The following is a 17,466-nucleotide window of genomic DNA, read 5'->3' on the forward strand; positions in this document are numbered from 1 at the left end:
TTCTTACACCCGCGCAAATTAGCGCGTCTAAATTACACGCGATTATTAAGCTCCCCCCTCCTTCAACTGCCCGGCGACGTGTTAATCGGTCGCTTTGGGCCACCTCGATTTCTGCAATCACCGTTCTTTTGTTCCTTTTTTGAAATTCTACAAGCATTCACAGCCGACCTTTGCCTTTCCACTAGTCAGCTGTAATCTAGGTATTAGCCAGTTGCCCTGTCTCATCGTAGCGGGTAACCTCTTGCTCTTCAAAAGACGAGGGCGGACTGCGGGTGAAATGGAGAAAAAGTACGATGATCCATTGAGCTGAAAAATCTTCGTATGTTTTCACGGGTAGATGAAACATGATTCCACCACCGGAACATGGAAATGGTTGTTTCAACGTTGTATGAAAAAATGAGACAGTTTCAAAGGTTTTTCAATGGATCCGCGGAATATGGCTCACGAAAATTCGAGCGAATTATTATGAGTTTTGCGTTCGTGGTTGAATGATGAATTATTCACTCCCGAGAAGAATTGTCATCATTATCAAAGAGAAACGGAGACAGAGAATAATATGTATAAATATATTTTTTACACAAGATGCGTAGGTACGTGCCGTATCCCGCATGATTATTCATGCGGTTCATTTTCATAACTCGTTCATTATTATGCAAAGTTGTATTTTGACGCGTCGGCCGGAGTTGCGGGGGCTTCGCGGACGTGATTAAAACACAGACTGAGTTGAAATTTTTAATTTAGTACGGAAAAGCGTTAATGCAGGTAGGAAGGTGTATAAATAAATTATATGTATACAGAGAGGCAAAGGCTCCGGAGACTTCGGAATTGAAATTACCAACGAAATAACACAATTATAAATTTTCATCCGGTCGAGGCTTTCGTGCGTACAAGTACGCAAGTATACTTTTATCAAGGCTCTGCGGATCACCGAGGCTGGAAATATTAAAGCTCGGTCGGTTGGGAATACGCTGCAAAATGGAACATAAACGCAGAGCCTATTCGTCGAAATATACAGTCTCTCCTGCAGACACCATGCAGTATCATTCTATTCCGACACCCGTCCAAAGGGTTGTGATAAACGACGCGGTCTGCGCCCTGCGACAACTGCTTTTATCCCGACTGTACAGCTTCTAACTCTGACGAATGGCGTATCATAGATAACCGAGCTTATACATGTATATGTACTGTGACTCAGTTAGACGCCAAAAGAAGCGAATAGGGGATATTCGACTTGAAGCATTCGAACCACGTTTTCATAATTCTGCCTGCCTGGTTACACTTTGAGATTGGAACGCATGAACGCGCTGGATTCTTTCCCTGCAATACAAGCAGCCGCATTTTCGAGTACCTCGACATGTCGAAGCTTTCGCGAGAGTCTTTACTCGGAGCTTGTATCGCGGCTTAGACTTTTTCTATGCAAATCATCCACTGTACGGTATCGGTTCGTTTTTATGCGACGATTCCCATCGATTACTCTCGATCGAGATAGGGTTCGCTCTCCCGTAACCGTGACCATAATCGTAACCGTATTTCCCTGATCCCCGGTAAAAATCTCAACAAGTATCACTTTGTTTTCTCCATCTTTATTCCCCCGTGCATCTTCGGAGATGACGCAGGCTTGACGGATCAAAATGGAGTAAGAAAAACAATGCTAATAACAAAAAATGGAAATAAAACATTAATCGGGGTGAAAAATGGATCGCTATTTTCTACTCGCAGTTCCAATTGCTCCAGTATCACGCAGAATTCTTAATTCAGTCGATGATATTGTTCGATGATCAGACACTTCGGGGAAATCTTAATAAAGGCCTTACGGAGTCACCGCGGCAAGTCGTCCACGACCTTTTAGCCTCTTCATCCTTTCTTCAGACGTGATTTCTCCGCAAACCGACTAAACAGCAGGCATCCGACCATTTGGTACCGAACGTGCGAAATTGAAATTTTTATTTCACGTCCTGAGCATAATAATTCCGATACAATTTCACGGCGTTGCCACTTTGTATGAGGGACACCTCGTTTGACAGGCTGCAGAGGAAGCTGCGCAGCCTAAGCCTATAACCCTGCCAGTAATACGCACCCTTCGTAAAGGCAGGCGTATCCTCCAAAAGGTAGAATAAAAAAATTTGTTTCTACACACGATACCGTAAAATTACCGTAAATGTCAAGGGTCAAACCGACGAGAATATCGAACGTGAAAAAGGGATTACAATTACTCGATTAACGGCTGGTTACTAGGTTTGAAAAATAAGGATTAACCGAAAATGAGCTCGCATCAAATTGTAGGTTACAAATAGGCAAATCGTTTTGAACGAATCTGTTGGATTCGTGAAGACGGGTATGTTGGAAACTTAACCAATAGCTTAATTGAATCCGATCTACGAGTCCGTTTATTTAGAAGATTTGCTTTTCAGGGTGAAGTAATTTTTGAGGACGCTCTTGAATTCTCATTTTTACATACATAGCACATGCAGGGTGATGTGTCGAACGCGCCTATTTCAGTTTCATAATTCGTAAAGAGCGAAGCCGGACTGTTTATATTGAAATTTCTTTTCGGGTTTGAAAAAGTCGCGGATGCCAAAGTTCAAAAGATGAAAGTTCCTCGTTCTCCTTATAGGCGTAGAATAAAGTCGAAAAACCCTACTGCGGATATCTCGATGCGAGTTCCGAGAATTCTGAACGCAATGAGAAGGCACGAAGGTTCAGGTTCGCGCGAGAGATCAAAGTCTTCGTTTGAAGAGGTAAGTTACACCAGGCGCGCGTGAGTCTCGTGCCAGAAAATATCCTTCTCTCGACGTTCGCGTGGCAGAATTTTTCATTTTCGATTCCAACACTGGCACCGAAGCCAAAAGGCGGGGACATCGCCTCGAGCAGGTTACGTCGATCATGGCAGGTGGAGTTTGACCCGGCGAGTGGTTTCGTACGAAAAAATTGAATATGTCGCACCGTCGTTCACTTCAAAAGAAAGCACAAAAATCACGCGGAAGCATATTCGCAAGCTCCTTTCGTTTTCTTCGGACACTTCGGTGTTTCCCGAGAATGTTTCTTTTTATCGCCGTCCGTTTTTGGATGACAAGAAAATATTTGCGATCAAACCCGTCGTTTTATCAGAGAAGTATCCGGCAACGCGTGATTGAAAAAGCCTGAAAATTGCATCGCAGTAACTCGACTGATGTCATATAGTAATTCCCTAATACTTTTCGGCTTAAATTAAGCCTCTTGAAGCCAATGATCAGAGAACGAAAAGTTTCAAATGATACAGTATCGTTGAAATTCATGAAGCTTGAAATTGAACCACAGCTCCCTAAATAATACAGTCCTTTCGAAAGTTCGGTTATCACAGCCGGGCTTGTTCCGTGTGAATTTTATGATTTCACGACTCGTTAGCAATGTGCAGAAATGGCGAGATCGGCAAAGTTTCGGTGTCCGTCTCTGTCCGATCGGTACAGGTATAACACAGTCCCCAATTGCCCGAAAGAAGCCAGCTCGATTTTCCCTCATCAAATCACGTCAGCTAAAAGCGGTACTGGGGGCGAGTTCACCCGGGGATTTTTATAGTTCGTTAGGTCGCGAAATAAGATGCTAAACGCGATTAAGGAAGGAGCGCGAGTTGCTTCTGGGAGCGGCTCTTCACGCCGTCGGCTTTCGCACAGAGTCTGCTTTATTCACAACCTCTGTCCTTCTGGTCTATAAATATTTACAATATCGAGCCGGTGGTCCGCCCGGCGCGGCGGTATTCTATAAGCTCGCGGTGATAATACCGTTGTTAAAACCGAGGCGGGTGCCTTTGGTGTCTAAAAATTCTGACAAAACCCCGCCTGATCGTTCGCAAGCTCGACAGGTCGCAAGCTGCGTGATTCCGTGCAGGCCGCAGGCGATCGCTCCGAAGGGGGAACCGGAAGAAGCCCGAATCGGTGACTCCTGCACGACGATCAGGTGGACCGAGCTTTTCGGACGCGGAAAGCGCGGTGCGACTCGGCGGACGGCGGGTCGAGCCGAGATTGAATCCAAGTCGTCAGCCGGACTCCAGTATATTTAGCTGGCCGTCTCTCGGGGTTATTTTCGTTAGTGTGTCGCGTCGAATCGGGAGTTCGGTTCGCGGGCCGCGAAACGAGCGCCGGGGCCGCAGTGAGAAGCGGCGCTTTATCCCGCGTCTCGTGGCAGCGCCGGATCCCCGGCTGAAACAGGATCTTTAAAAAGAGGACAGAGAGGGAAATAGAACGAAAAACTTGGAAAAAACGAACCCCGGCTCCCCCCCACCTTTCCCTGACCCTTCCCTGGCGAATCCGCCATGCGTTCGGTTTCCGGAAGTCGTCGAGTGTCGCCCGCGTTCGCCTTCGTCGCTGTTAATTCTTCGAACCGGCGTGATCGATGAGTGAGAAATCTACCGCGTCCTGGTGAATTGCAATGAAATTGTGAACAGGTGCTTTCCGCACGGAATCGACACGCGGTGTTCTCGATTATTAGTCGTCGCATAGTCGTGTTATTTATTCTTGGATGGAAAACTACCTGCTGCAGTGCTGACATCATCGGTTTAATTACCCACTCTCTGTCCGAACACCCCCGTCATCCAGGGGTGAGTTTCCATCCGCTATCTTATACTGCATCTAGGTGACGATCTTACGATTGTAACGTCAAGGCGAGAGCAAAAAACTAGCCTCCTATCACGGCGATTGTTTGTACTTGCATACCGGAGTGTGATCGAGTTCTTACTCGTCACTTCAGGACACGAGTGACAAATTTGTCAATTTCACAGGTAGTTTTTACAACGATTAATGTGGGCAAAATGTTGGGGCAAAATACAACGTCTATAAAGGGTGAAATGTAACAAATGTAACAAATGCTGATAAGCTGGTAACAAATTCCAACTGATGGAACTTCTTGATATTCTTACTTCAAATATTACATGTCCACCAGTCGTTGAAAGGGCTTGGTATTGCTCGTAATTGGATGAAGAGATTTACTTTCGTTCTTTTTTACTTCGACGAAGGGAGGTCTCCAGAAGCACATTAATATATTGTAAAAGCAATCGTTGATATATATATTTTTTCTTTACGAGCACGCGTGAACAATGTTTAAAATATTTAGCGACTCGAACGATTGTCCCACAACTCTTGATACCTTAGGGAAAAGATACGATGCCATAAAATATTTGGATTTTTTTTTCTTTTTTTTGTTTCTTTTTTTGAAAACTTCTTCGGTACGATCGTCTAGAAGAAACATAGTCTTGCGGTAACTTTATGTTTTATGAAATTTTAATGCGCACTACAAGTGACTGGATGCTTATAAAAACTATCGGCGTAGCTCGTAAATCTTACAGAGAAAACAAGGAGTCTCTCTGGAGTAAGCGCCTAAGAATTGTCGTTGTAGGCTGATGGATTCTTGGGGAAAACCTCAAGTTTCGCGCAATCCATAAATATTTTCAAGTCCAGACGAGTAGCGTGCCGTTTTTATACCTGTCGCATTGTATGGGAAATCCCGACATCTGGACGTTCTCAAAAGTATAAGATTAACTTTCCAGTCCTATTATTGGAATATGAAGACACACAGAGGTGCGTTTTTGCCGCGCCGCCCCGCCGAGAATACACCGCAGATAAAACTTTTATCAATTTGACAGGTGGTTATTTCACATGTAACTTTTGTAAGTCCGATCGAATTTCGTTCGCTTGTTCTGAGGTATAAATTTACCGTTGAATACGCATAGAAAATGTTAAAAAATCTTTGACGAATGATACGTTTCGTTTGTTTACTCCGATTTCCTACAGCTGTGCGCGTGTGGTAAAAACAAGGACTTGGAAATGCGGTATTTCACCTGATTATAAACGTAATGTAGACAAAAAGGCTAGTAAATCACTGTAACAAGTCATCGTTGGAAGAAAATCTTATTAGGTCGGACCAGGCGTTGAAAATTTTCGCGTTATTGAAAGTGGAATAACTCTGACGCACTGTTTCAACAATTCCAAGCGAGTGGCCTTCTCGCGGTATTTAACGGTGGTAAGAAAAATCGAAGAATGTAACTCGAGACTCGAGTGTAAACTCAGCTCTTGAAATGAGACAGAACATCCAATCGAGGGATGACGTGAAACTGATGTAAGAATAATATTACCTCTACTATTTCACATAAATTTCAATGGTAGATCCATCGCAACATCGAACAAGATACAAAGTTTACCCAAGCTTCGCTTAATCAACTTCTTTCCGATTCTACATTCACGACTGTAAGGTTAGATACCGGTTTTGAAATTGAACGAAAATAAGCGGCGAATCGACGATACATAAATGGAAGAGATAAAACTAGATGCGCATGACGGATACGCGGGGAATCGGCCGCTGAAGCAGTCACCGTGTCACCCCTTATTGCAGTAATTTTTTAATCATTGTAATCGCGATGTAATCATGAAATCGTCTGCAATCTAACAATCATTTTTTAATAATGTAATCATTTGCAATCATGTCGTATTCATTGTGATTACAATAAACATGAAATCTTTAAAACCTTGACCTTAATTACACAAAATTGGAAAATCGCTCCATTAAGATAGTCTGATTCGTTATTCGTCAGATGACAAAAACGAAATCACCGACGACTACGGAATATTACGCAAGATTGCTTTTTTTTTTGTAATCAAAGTAGTCGAGTAATTTTTCTCAAGTCACATACAGTCAGATTTTAATATTTACAGCAGACGACCTTTCGCAATCATAAATATTTTTACACACTCTCCGTAGTCCGCAATCACTCTGTCACTTTTTTTTCCGAATCCGTACACGCGTAGTCTCGAAGTGAGAGTAAGAAAGTAAGCTGCAGACCCCGATCAACCACCGTTCGGAATAAAGGTGATATTTTCCTAAGTTTGGAGCGATAAATTTGCCGCACGGAATCCGCACGGTCCGCGGCTCTCCTTGACGATCCGTTTAGATGGATCCTAAGAAGAGAATTTCCTGGCGGTGGTCCACCGGGTGTAACCCAGGGTTGTAAGTATACGTGTAAATGGTAAGCACCTGGTACAGGGGTATCATTCACGTTGGAGGGAATGTTACGAGGGTGCTTGTTGGTAGTTCGAGGAGCGTTGGGGAGGAGTGGGGTGGGTGGGAGGGGAGGGAGGGTTATAAATTAGCCATCAATCACGCCGGGCAGGCAGGCGCTCCGTGCTGTTCGCTTGACTGGTGCTGCCTGCCAACCGTCACAACCTGTTATCATACCGCGGCTTTCCGCCCTCGCCCCTCGGCTCGACGTGGACCCTTTACCACTTTACTCCACCATATCCCTCCCCGACGTAACCTCGCACACATGCTTTCGAAGAAACTGATTTTTGCCAACTTCGGTGCCTCGCTTCGGCCGTGTAAAAGCGATACAGCCTGACACTTTTTTTCAAAACTTTTTCCGGTGATGGGAATTCTGCCTAGGGGTGTGCGAATAGAGGTTGAATCGAATCGAATCGAATGTGCCAATTATGCTTTAGTAACTCAAGCAGTTCGAGTTATTCGAATTATTCGTTTCAAATGTTTGAAATTCTTATCGACAGGATATTAAATGTTATTTCTTCAAATTAGTAATGAGTAAATGTGGAGTTGAAAGATTAATAAATTTAAACGATTGCCAGCAGCCTTAGGAATAACAAGAACTGTAAAATAAAAGTAGACTTTGAATGATAATAAAGAAAAAAAATATTACCAATGGAAAATTTGGGATTCTCACTGAATTATTCTAATATTTTTTATATTTTTTGTCACAGGTACGCATGGTAAGAAATTGGAATAATCCCAACTCGATTCGCGGTATCGAATTATTCGCATGCCTCTGAAATTCGTTCCTTCTTGAATTTTTGCTTACTGTAATCGATTTCTCCGTCGGCGTTTGGAATTTCCGTCAATACGATCGTGCCAAAGGTGACTGAGAGAGTTTCGCGAAGTTGAGATACCGACGTGATTCGTCACCTGTTTCTGCTCTCGTAATTTTTCCACCCCCACATCCACTGCCAGCCTCCGAGTGGCCGTGGCTTGATTTTTCGGCTGTCTAGGCGCGCCGCGATCTTCCGCCGGAAGTCAACCTCGGTGTAAAATTGTCCCCATGTAGAATAAAAGGGCACTAAAAGCTCGGGCGGGAATTTGGGCAATTTTTATTCTTTCACCCTCGTCTCTGGCCCGCGGCTCCTTTTGACTATACCTGCTCGTATTTCTCTTTTTGTGACGACAGATTGACAGCAATCTGTTGATTCAAATTCGACAAGTTTCCCTTTCCCCCTATATATTGGATATATACCGCATCGGTGAACGATTTATATACGTCGTTTGTTTTCAAACACTGCAATTCTGTTGGTTCTTAAATATCGTCCCGTTCGATAAAATTTCAACTATAGTCTCAAACGATTACATATTTTTTCTCGTATACTTCTTTAACGCGTTTTGACTTTACACAGCAGTTTGTATCCTGTTCGTTTTTTATTTTTTCAACCCACTTCATTTTTTAATTCGGCCAACGGTGATCGGATCGAAAAATATGAAGGGGGATGATAATCGACGAAATTAAAGAATCGGAGAATTGTTTTTGCGGCCGCGCCGTCGTCATAATCGCCCGCGTGCCCCAAAACAGCTCGTTAATCTTGTATCGAGAGGGTGAAAACGTAAAATTAAATTCCCGTCAACCGTCGAGCCGTCAATGATAACAAAGGATGACCCGTGACGTTGTATCCCCGCAACGGGCTGGACACAATGTTCGCGTTCCATATCCAGTAGGTACCTGATAGCAAACCGTTGACATGGAAAAATTGACAAATTTGAAGAAATTTCGAAAAAATCTATTACAACGAAATTTCGATACCCGAAACTTTTGAAATTACAACGAACCATCTATCATAACGTTATGGATAAAAGAAAAAACAAAAAAAAAAAAAAAAAACAAATTGACATACCGAGGACTAAACTTAAGCTCTACACGATGGGTGTGAAATGGGGTTAAACCGGGAATTTGGCACGCCATTATCGGTGTATGAATACCGCGGATGTGCCTTTGGAGGAGGTTGACAGACGCGATCGAGGAACCTTCTCAACCTGCAGGAAAGTCAGAGGGAATCTGATAGCCTGCCTGTATGGTGTAAGGCAGGAAGGGATGTACATAACTTTGCATCGATCTCGCCGAGCTCCGTGTATTCATCGATGCGATGAATAAAGACGCGTCATCAATCATTGGGGCACGTCGTTGGGCAGTCCCAAGGCGCACGGCAACGCCTCCAGCGACAAATGGTCGGCGTCACGGTGACGGGGAACGACGTCACGTTTCCACTCTCCCGACAGAATCGTAATCCTTTTCAGCGTCCGATACTTACTTAAGCTCTGCTGTAAAGGCAGGGACGATTTTGCATCGAGAGAATGAACGAGACTTGGAATTTTTCTACACCATCGCAGCTGAACCGCGTTCGTTAGTTTCGATAACCGGTCGGCGTTATTCTTCACGCAATTCAAATACGATGACTAAAAGCCATTCGATTCTCTTTCCTGGTTGTTATTCAATGTTGCAGAAACGCGGTACAAGCATCGGACCAAAACTTTGCTGGGATCGATTTTCTTCGCATTATCGTAACTCATTTCTCATCCATTGGAAATCTGGATAATTTGAGCAAGGTCCAAATTTCCAGTTTCACCGCTAATTATGTCTCGTGTTAGCTGACCTGGACGGTTTCTACTAGACAGACTCTGATCTGCGCGGTGTTTTCAATCCACAGAGTCTTTTTTTTTGTGTCATGAAAGCTATTGAACACGACACTGCGAAACCACAGTTCCTTCGGAAAAGGGGTCGCGGAAAGAATCGCGAAGAGCGTCGAAAAAGCCCGTGAGAGCGGTGAGTGATAGGGAATTTGTATTCGCCGTAAAACAGAGAGGCGATCCGATTCGTGAAGATTTTTGTAAGCTCTCTTTGAAACGGTGTAAAATCTCAAGAACGTCGAGGGTTTTGGGTCATAAACTCGTGAAGTATAAGCTGCGGGGAAGGTAAAAGCCGATGGCAAAGTTTGTAGATGTACGTATAGGAATTCCCGAGGGAACTGGATTTGATTCATGATCGATACATTACCGATTCATGGTTTGACAAAAGCGACAAACCTCCTATTCCGCCATTGTGCAAATACCCGCCTATATCCAACCCTCCCATCTACGCGTTCCGCGTTTCCGATACACGACTTCGATACAATCGACGCTCAGGAAAACGACCGCACCTCCAACTTCGAAGCGTCTACTCTTATTTGTTCGTACCTGCGTCTATCCGCGTGTATTATACCTTCGCTACTTACAGACACACGAGAAACCGAAGCAACTATCGGACCCTGATCAGGCTTTATAACACGTCCTAGCGTACACACTTCTTCCGATACTCTGATTTCTCAAGTCTGCCTTCCGTGTACCCAACGAGACACGTTTGCGGTACCGGTAAGTCGAATCTCTTTGAAGTGACTTCTTTCATCGAATAGTTCTCGGGAGTCTCTAAGATTCGGGGAAACGCAGTGGTTTCTGCCTATGAAGATACACGTCTAGAAGCCTCGCTGTAATCGAATTTTTGAGCGATCATCGTTGGGTTTAATTCATTCTTCTGGTTCAACGTTCGTTGAATTGTTTTGTATAACACGTACACGTTGCGTACAGATCGCTTAATCAGTCGAATCCTATTCCGATCTGAGTTTCGAAATTTACCGCAGTTATCGTTCGAAAAGCTTGCGGCAACTTCGATGCTCGAGGGATAAATTACTGCCTCTAAAGCAGGATACGCAGGAGCAGGTTGAACAGGACCCGTCCTCGGGTTCAAGATAAACTGACGGGCTCGTAGTCGAGTTGTAGTTTCTTCGCATCGTCCGGGCATTTAAAAATGCATTTGACGAGTGGCGCAGAAATTATGCGTATAATTCGATACTTTCCTTCGAATCGAGGTATTTGAAAATCCGTACGATACGCGGTATCAATTGTAAGTGACATTGAACCTGAATCACTCGAGGAAAGGCACGTCGCGCTACCATAAATTGCGTTTTCGCTACCTTGCGGTGCTCACTTCTCATTTTGTATCATTAATTCGTGTCACGGTAGGATCCATTTGGGAAAAGTTATTGCTTCATCTCCGGATAAACCAGCGGTTTGGCAGGTGTGAAAGCTCGACGCAATGTTATCAGTTGCCGAGACCCTCGTCAGTGGAGATCGTCCGTACGTCGTCGGCCCCCCTCAATATCACGTTGTTACGTGATACCCGGATCTCGGCCACGGCAGCCGGGCTCTTTTACTTCGGCGATGATCATGCACCCGTGTTTCACACGATCGAACACCGTATATGCCTGTAAACAAAATACATCTTGCAGACCAAACGTGACGCGACAGCGCAATCAGCCATACGACACGCGTGCTAACGATTTCCTCGATATTCGAGATGCCATTTCTTTCATTCGGAATTTTTCTTTCCAAGGAGAACGAAAGATTGTCGCCGTATATAAGAGTCACTGGTAGCAAGTAAGTTTTCAATTTTTCTTTTTTTTTTTTTTCTTTTACAATCTGTTTGTCATTGACATCGACGACGATGCAGCGACGAACGGTAATATACGTATAATAATCAACTCCAAAGCTGATAATTAATAATAATTCGAGTTATTGTGGGAGCACGAATCGGTTGAATAGTCGGCTATCCGTCAGCGATGAATAAGCTAATCGTAAAACGGATTGGCAACCCGGCACCGTTCTCAACTTATCGCAGTTGACAGAATTATTCGTAATCTCATCATCGATGTATCGGTGCAGGATAAATAACGGTAGCATAGCTGTTCACTGACTCGTGGAACAATTGTAGGAACAAAGCAATCGCAAAATAGAAACGATTTTACCGCGGATATTATCGGTCGCCGGCTGGACGTCACCGTCGATATTGTCAGCCATTTTGATATTAGGCGGGTTGCGGAAATACTAAAACAATCGCGCTTTTGCTGTATGACCTAACAAATTGATTGGCTTGAGGCTATTATTTCGCGCTGAAGTGAGGACGAAATTCTACGACCGCAGTCCGTGACTTCTTGCCAATTACTGGTGTATAATAAGCCTTCGTGATGGTGGAAAATCGTATTTAACCCATTCGCTGTTTTTGTAGACTATCGCGTAGAATTTTGCTTTTCGGTTTTTCCGATTTTCTCGAGACATACTACACATTAAATAATTGTCAAGTATATGATTTAGGGGTAAAATTTTCCGACAAATCGATCCCCACTATTTATTTTATAGAATTATTCTCACATTGCGAGAAAAACGCAAATTTTGACAAGAAATTCCATCTCTGAAACATGTCCTAAACACCTTAAAATCGTGGAAAAATGTGTTTCCTTACTCAAATAAATGCAGTTTGAGACAATATTTTCATTTTAAAGTGAACGGGTTAAGCTCATGCGCCGCTGCGGCGATGACGTGTGTTTTCATCGCGTTAAGAAGCGACGTGGAGCCGGAATCCACGGGGTACAAATTACGTTTTACAAGACGTTTAGAAATGTTTGAGAATTTATATAACAAACATCTGAACCGGATCGTTGAAAGCTGGAAACGGCTGGCGATCGTTTGCCTTGAGTGAAGAACCAGACGATGATAATAATCATAATAACAATAAAGATAATTCGTATCCGGTATAGTAACAGATGTGGCAAATTGTTGTTACAATCCTCGGTAAATTTAAACGACAATATTTGATTCCTCCGCAATGCGTTAACACGCTTTCACGTGTATACGCAAGTATAGAGTTTATGGCGCAAAAGAGAAAATACAAATGCAGTTCGTTCGTTTTCCTGAAACTGTCGCTGAACGTCACTCACTTATCGTAAAATGATAATTAGATTCGTTTTTGCACGCCGTGATGCAGACGTTGTAGCGTCCACCACGCTTCGTCGTTGGTTGGTTATACGATCTTTGGCGGAACAGCGATATTGTCTTATTCCTAACGCAGCTATAATAGACTTGGAATTAATTTCCCGAACGAAGTTCTGAAGTATACGAAAGCTCTCCCAGCATAATTTTCCGTTGAAATAAACATCAGTCTGAGTCGCTGTTACAAGATAATATTCAAATAATATGAAACGACTTTTAGCGAATTCCAGAGAAATTTTTATCAAGGGTGAATTGAATTCGAGCATGTTTCAACCTTGCGAAAGGTTATGATAAAAAAGCTTCTTCGTGTATACATACAAGTATTAAGTGTATATATATACACGGTAGGAGGAAAGAGCCGAAGATGAAAAGATCGAACACGGCTTTCGAGTTAAAGGAATATAAGTTGCATCCCGACCCGGCTTGCGGTGAATGGCGAACGATCTTTCGGTCGGAATAGTAGTACTTGTACCGGAACAGATTGAAACACCGACAAAAGCTTTGCCATATTTCAATTAGGAATAAATAGAGCAGAAGACACGTCGTGGACAGGCGATCGATGTTTTACCCGTAATCTGATAACGTTATTCGCGTCCACCTGCACTGCGGGAGATTTTTATCCCTGCGGCAGCTGCAGGATGCTTTTTCCGCAACAATTTTCCGCCGCGCGTGCATAAAGCTGCGTATAAAAAGGCTGCGGCTATATCGAATTCCTCTTCTTTCGTCACGCGGCTCGGAACGAGAACCGAGATTTATCGAGGCCTCTGGAAAGCCAATGCCAAAAGTTGAGATACGTTCCAACTTTCGATTGTGACCGCAGGTCTGTCCCGTCTTCCGTTTTCACGGATCGCCTCGTCGAGCTGAGTCGCCGGGTTGATAATGTCGAATATCGCCGTCGCCGATAACTCCACATTTCACCCTGCTTATATCAGTCCTGCCTCCCATCCCGCGGATGCATTCACTTATACATACCGATGGCCGAAAGTTGTTCCCGAAACTACGGGAAAGCTCGAATGTTCGGCTTAAAACTATTTCAAACTGAAAATACGCGGGGACCGAAACTCCGACTGCGACTCGACGCGCTTGCCGCCCATTCGCTTTTACGATGCATGGTGCATGGATGTCTTTCGACTGTGTTTGAGAGATTTTGCGCCTACATTCTTTTGGAATAAAAATGCCAATGATTAATTAACTGTATTTCTACCGATTAAATGCAAGCCGAGCAATCGCAAGTAACCCGAGTGGATTTCCATGCTTTCGATAACTAGAATTCGGGGTAGCGAAGTAAAAACCGAAGTGACGAGACGAAGGATATTCGTCACCCTAGTATGATATTACTGTTCGTACTAATTTCCTTCAGTTTTATCGCCTCCTCGGTTCTCTTTTCTCGCTTCCAAGGGTCGCTGACTAGAAAAAACGAGCGCAATGGGGGCGAAAAGAAAACAAAAAAAAGCACCGCGGTTTCTTATCGGCGACGAGTATAAAAAAGACCGTAACTTGTATCTACCTGCCAACGGGGTCGTCGTGTATAAAGCACGTGTGCGCACACGGCTTGCCCATAAACGAGGAATAATATTGGCCGTTGGGATTCGCATATCATTTACGTGTTTCTCTTCAGCCGAAATGACACGATGCTTCGTTTACCTCCCTTGTAAAATCCTCCCTTGTTTTCCTTTCTCTTTTATTCTTTCCCCTTTCTTTCTCTCGTGAAAATCGCAAGGAAAATACCACCATATATTATGTTTACCATACTCATGTATACATGTACGAGCAAGATTGGACGTTTGAAAGATCTCAGACTGTCTTCCAAAGCGCAGGATGCTTTTGCCGATCAAATTCGCGATTTCTCATCCAAGGATCGCTGCCTCAGATTATTGCCCCTTGATATCCCGCATCTGTGTCGATACTTCCGCGCGATGATGATCGATCTCTGTATCAAGAGTTTCCTCGTGGTCTTTGATCTGGTGGCTCATTATCGGAGCAACTTCTACGCCGATAAATAATTTACCGAACTCGATAGTCGAGCGGGTGTTTCAAGAGCAGAAGCAAGGCTGGCAGCTTATACTTGAGGAAAATTGAGGGTTAATTCCCAACCTGCGGATGGCAAAGTAAATTAGAGGCGATACTATGTAAGGGTCGGGTCGGGTCGGGTTTATACACGTATTGAACTGATCTAGAGAAAACTAACCGGCAATTTCCCGTTTCTAAGCAAGGACGGCACATTAGCGAAGGGACATGCGGCTGTCCCCATCGGTAAAACGACGAACAGAAAACAAACTTCCACGAATCGGAGTGCAGGAAATTGGCAATTTTCCTGGAGGAAGTAGGCGCAGACCGCCGCGCCGCTTCTGCAGACTGAACTTCTAACGTAACGTAAGCTCCTTACTTTAGAAAAATGTCAAATCAATGTCGCATCGATCGAGCCACGTGGCAGAGAGACGCTGTTTCTTATTTTACGTACGATGATGATTTCTCGATCGTCGGAAGATCAATCGTCGACGGCTACGAAAAGCGAATTTCGTAACACAATTTCAATCAGGCATTGGGGAGTGGTGATTTTTGAAAATGTTAGGAAGAATCTTAATTTCATCAGCCGTGTCTTGTTTATTATCTCGTTGAAAACATTTTCGTTCCTTCGGTGTTAACGTCGTCGCGAAACGATACTCGTGGCGCGTTAATGATTCCGCTTAATTACGCTCCTGGTGCCCATAGCAAAACATTGGCTTTTACGAGCCGTTTCCGATTGAAGTTACAAAAAGCGAAACGTGCCTTGACTTCGGCGATAGAGCTTAACTACCCGCTCTGTTTTACCGGACGCCCACCGGTTTGTTCGCGTCCACCTTTACCGGCCGCAAGCTCACGTTTACAAATGTAAACCATTTTCAAAACGCGACCTTTTTCCCTACGCATTATGTCACGTATTTTGGAGCAAACATGCAAGTATACAGAGTGTGCGTTTCGTTCATCAATGCGTTCCATAGAATTTTGAGCCACTGGTCCTTTAACCTTCTAAAAATTGGTTTTAGTCAACGAGAAATTCACAATTTGTGCCGTGAATTTATAACTTTGGAAAATGAAAGGCTCAATAATTTGGTCTAAACGTGTCAATAACTGGGACGCTTATCCTGTAAGAATTGCCGGCCAAAGCAGTCGTTCTCCGAGACAGTTGGAGGGTGAAAGGTTGAAGGACATGGTAGCCTGCGATCCTCGAAGACGTGGGAAAAATTGCGATAAAATAATGTTGACGTGGATTCGATGTATACAAGGCGAATGTCACATTGCCGAGACCGATGTCCATCCACCCACAGGCTGAGCTGCTGCCAGTCCATCTTCGCGGGACGAGGGCGATTAATCAATCGGATTACCTTCGGCAACCTTCGCGGCAAGACGGTTTTCGGCCAGTGGTTCCCTTCCACCTGTTTCCCACCTTCGTCCCCCTCTTTAAGTCGCGGTGAAATCGCGAATCAATCGTTGTTAGAGAGCTGCCGAGGTTTGCTCGATGCCGAAGACGCTTAGACAAGCCGCTTCTCTGCGAATGGAAGAACCTTTGTTTTCATTTGCCGAACCGGGGCTGAAACAAATCGAATGGATCGGCGGTCGAAAAGTTAAGTGGCGTCGCGATAGAAGGTCACGGTGTCGAGTTTCTCACAGGGAGTCGAAAATCTAATTCACAGGATTTCAAAATATGGATAGGTCAAGTATGATAAGGTCTGAGGAAATTTTCGTCAATATATGCAATGTCAGAATATGCGAATCGTCAGAATTCTATTTTTATATCTAAGTTTATTCTGACCATTTTATACTTCGGCCTTTCTAAAGTACTTTTGAATTTCAACTCTTTCATGTTCATTCATATTTCATATTGAAATTCAACGAAGCTATTTTATTTATTGATCCGCTCCTCAAGACTTCGAACAATTATAGATCTCTTTAACATACGTCGTAATGTCATCTCATCGGCGCTTCGGATCGTCCAAACTTGAAGAATTGTAAACTTTTGAACGGTCGAAGTGTCGAGTGATGAAAATTCCGAACACGGCTCCAATTAATCTTCGTAATGCATATCTATGCAATAGTACAAACATTTTTGGAGTGGCATCTTCCGCTTTTTATTCTCCAGTCGAAGGGGTAACGCTCTGCTTTCGAACTGTGTCGCGTGTTTAAGGGTATAAGGACGTGTGCGCGAAACAGGTGAATTTGGTGGTAAAAGAGCAAATAATTTTTTTCTCGCGGCATTCGCTACGAAAGCTCTAAAACGCATATCTTATTCACTAAAATTAGCCAAAAAAATAAATGAAGGTAAAAGATAAATGGTGTAAAGTCGCATCTGCCGTTCAGTGTTATTCTTTTTTTTTTTTTTGTTAACTATGCAAAAACCTTTGAAACGCAAAGATTTGTCGATTTAAGGAAGAATTGAAAAAAAAAATTTACCATCTCAAAAAATAATATCAAACCTAAGCGTGTACCATCCTCCACTATTAATTGATCCATTTTTTAGCTTCGACCTTTTTGAATGCATACTCATATTCTTCGCGTAAATACAAGGGGAAAAAATACGCCTCGTCACTTTTACGCCTGGCAAATGGTCGTACAATG

General features: G+C 43.6%; 1 protein-coding gene across 1 annotated transcript in view; it reads left to right on the forward strand.

The window, feature by feature from the left end:
• Nucleotides 1-4,319: 4,319 nt before the first annotated feature.
• LOC107227721 (potassium channel subfamily K member 16) overlaps nt 4,320-17,466 on the forward strand; it is a 99,443-nt gene continuing 86,296 nt past the window's right edge. The window contains exon 1 of the mRNA XM_015668939.2: nt 4,320-4,573. The gene's annotated coding sequence lies outside the window, so the exon portion shown is untranslated. The remainder of the gene's footprint in view (nt 4,574-17,466) is intronic.

This window comes from Neodiprion lecontei, chromosome 3 (genome assembly GCF_021901455.1).
Source record: "Neodiprion lecontei isolate iyNeoLeco1 chromosome 3, iyNeoLeco1.1, whole genome shotgun sequence".
Classification (NCBI taxonomy): domain Eukaryota; kingdom Metazoa; phylum Arthropoda; class Insecta; order Hymenoptera; family Diprionidae; genus Neodiprion; species Neodiprion lecontei.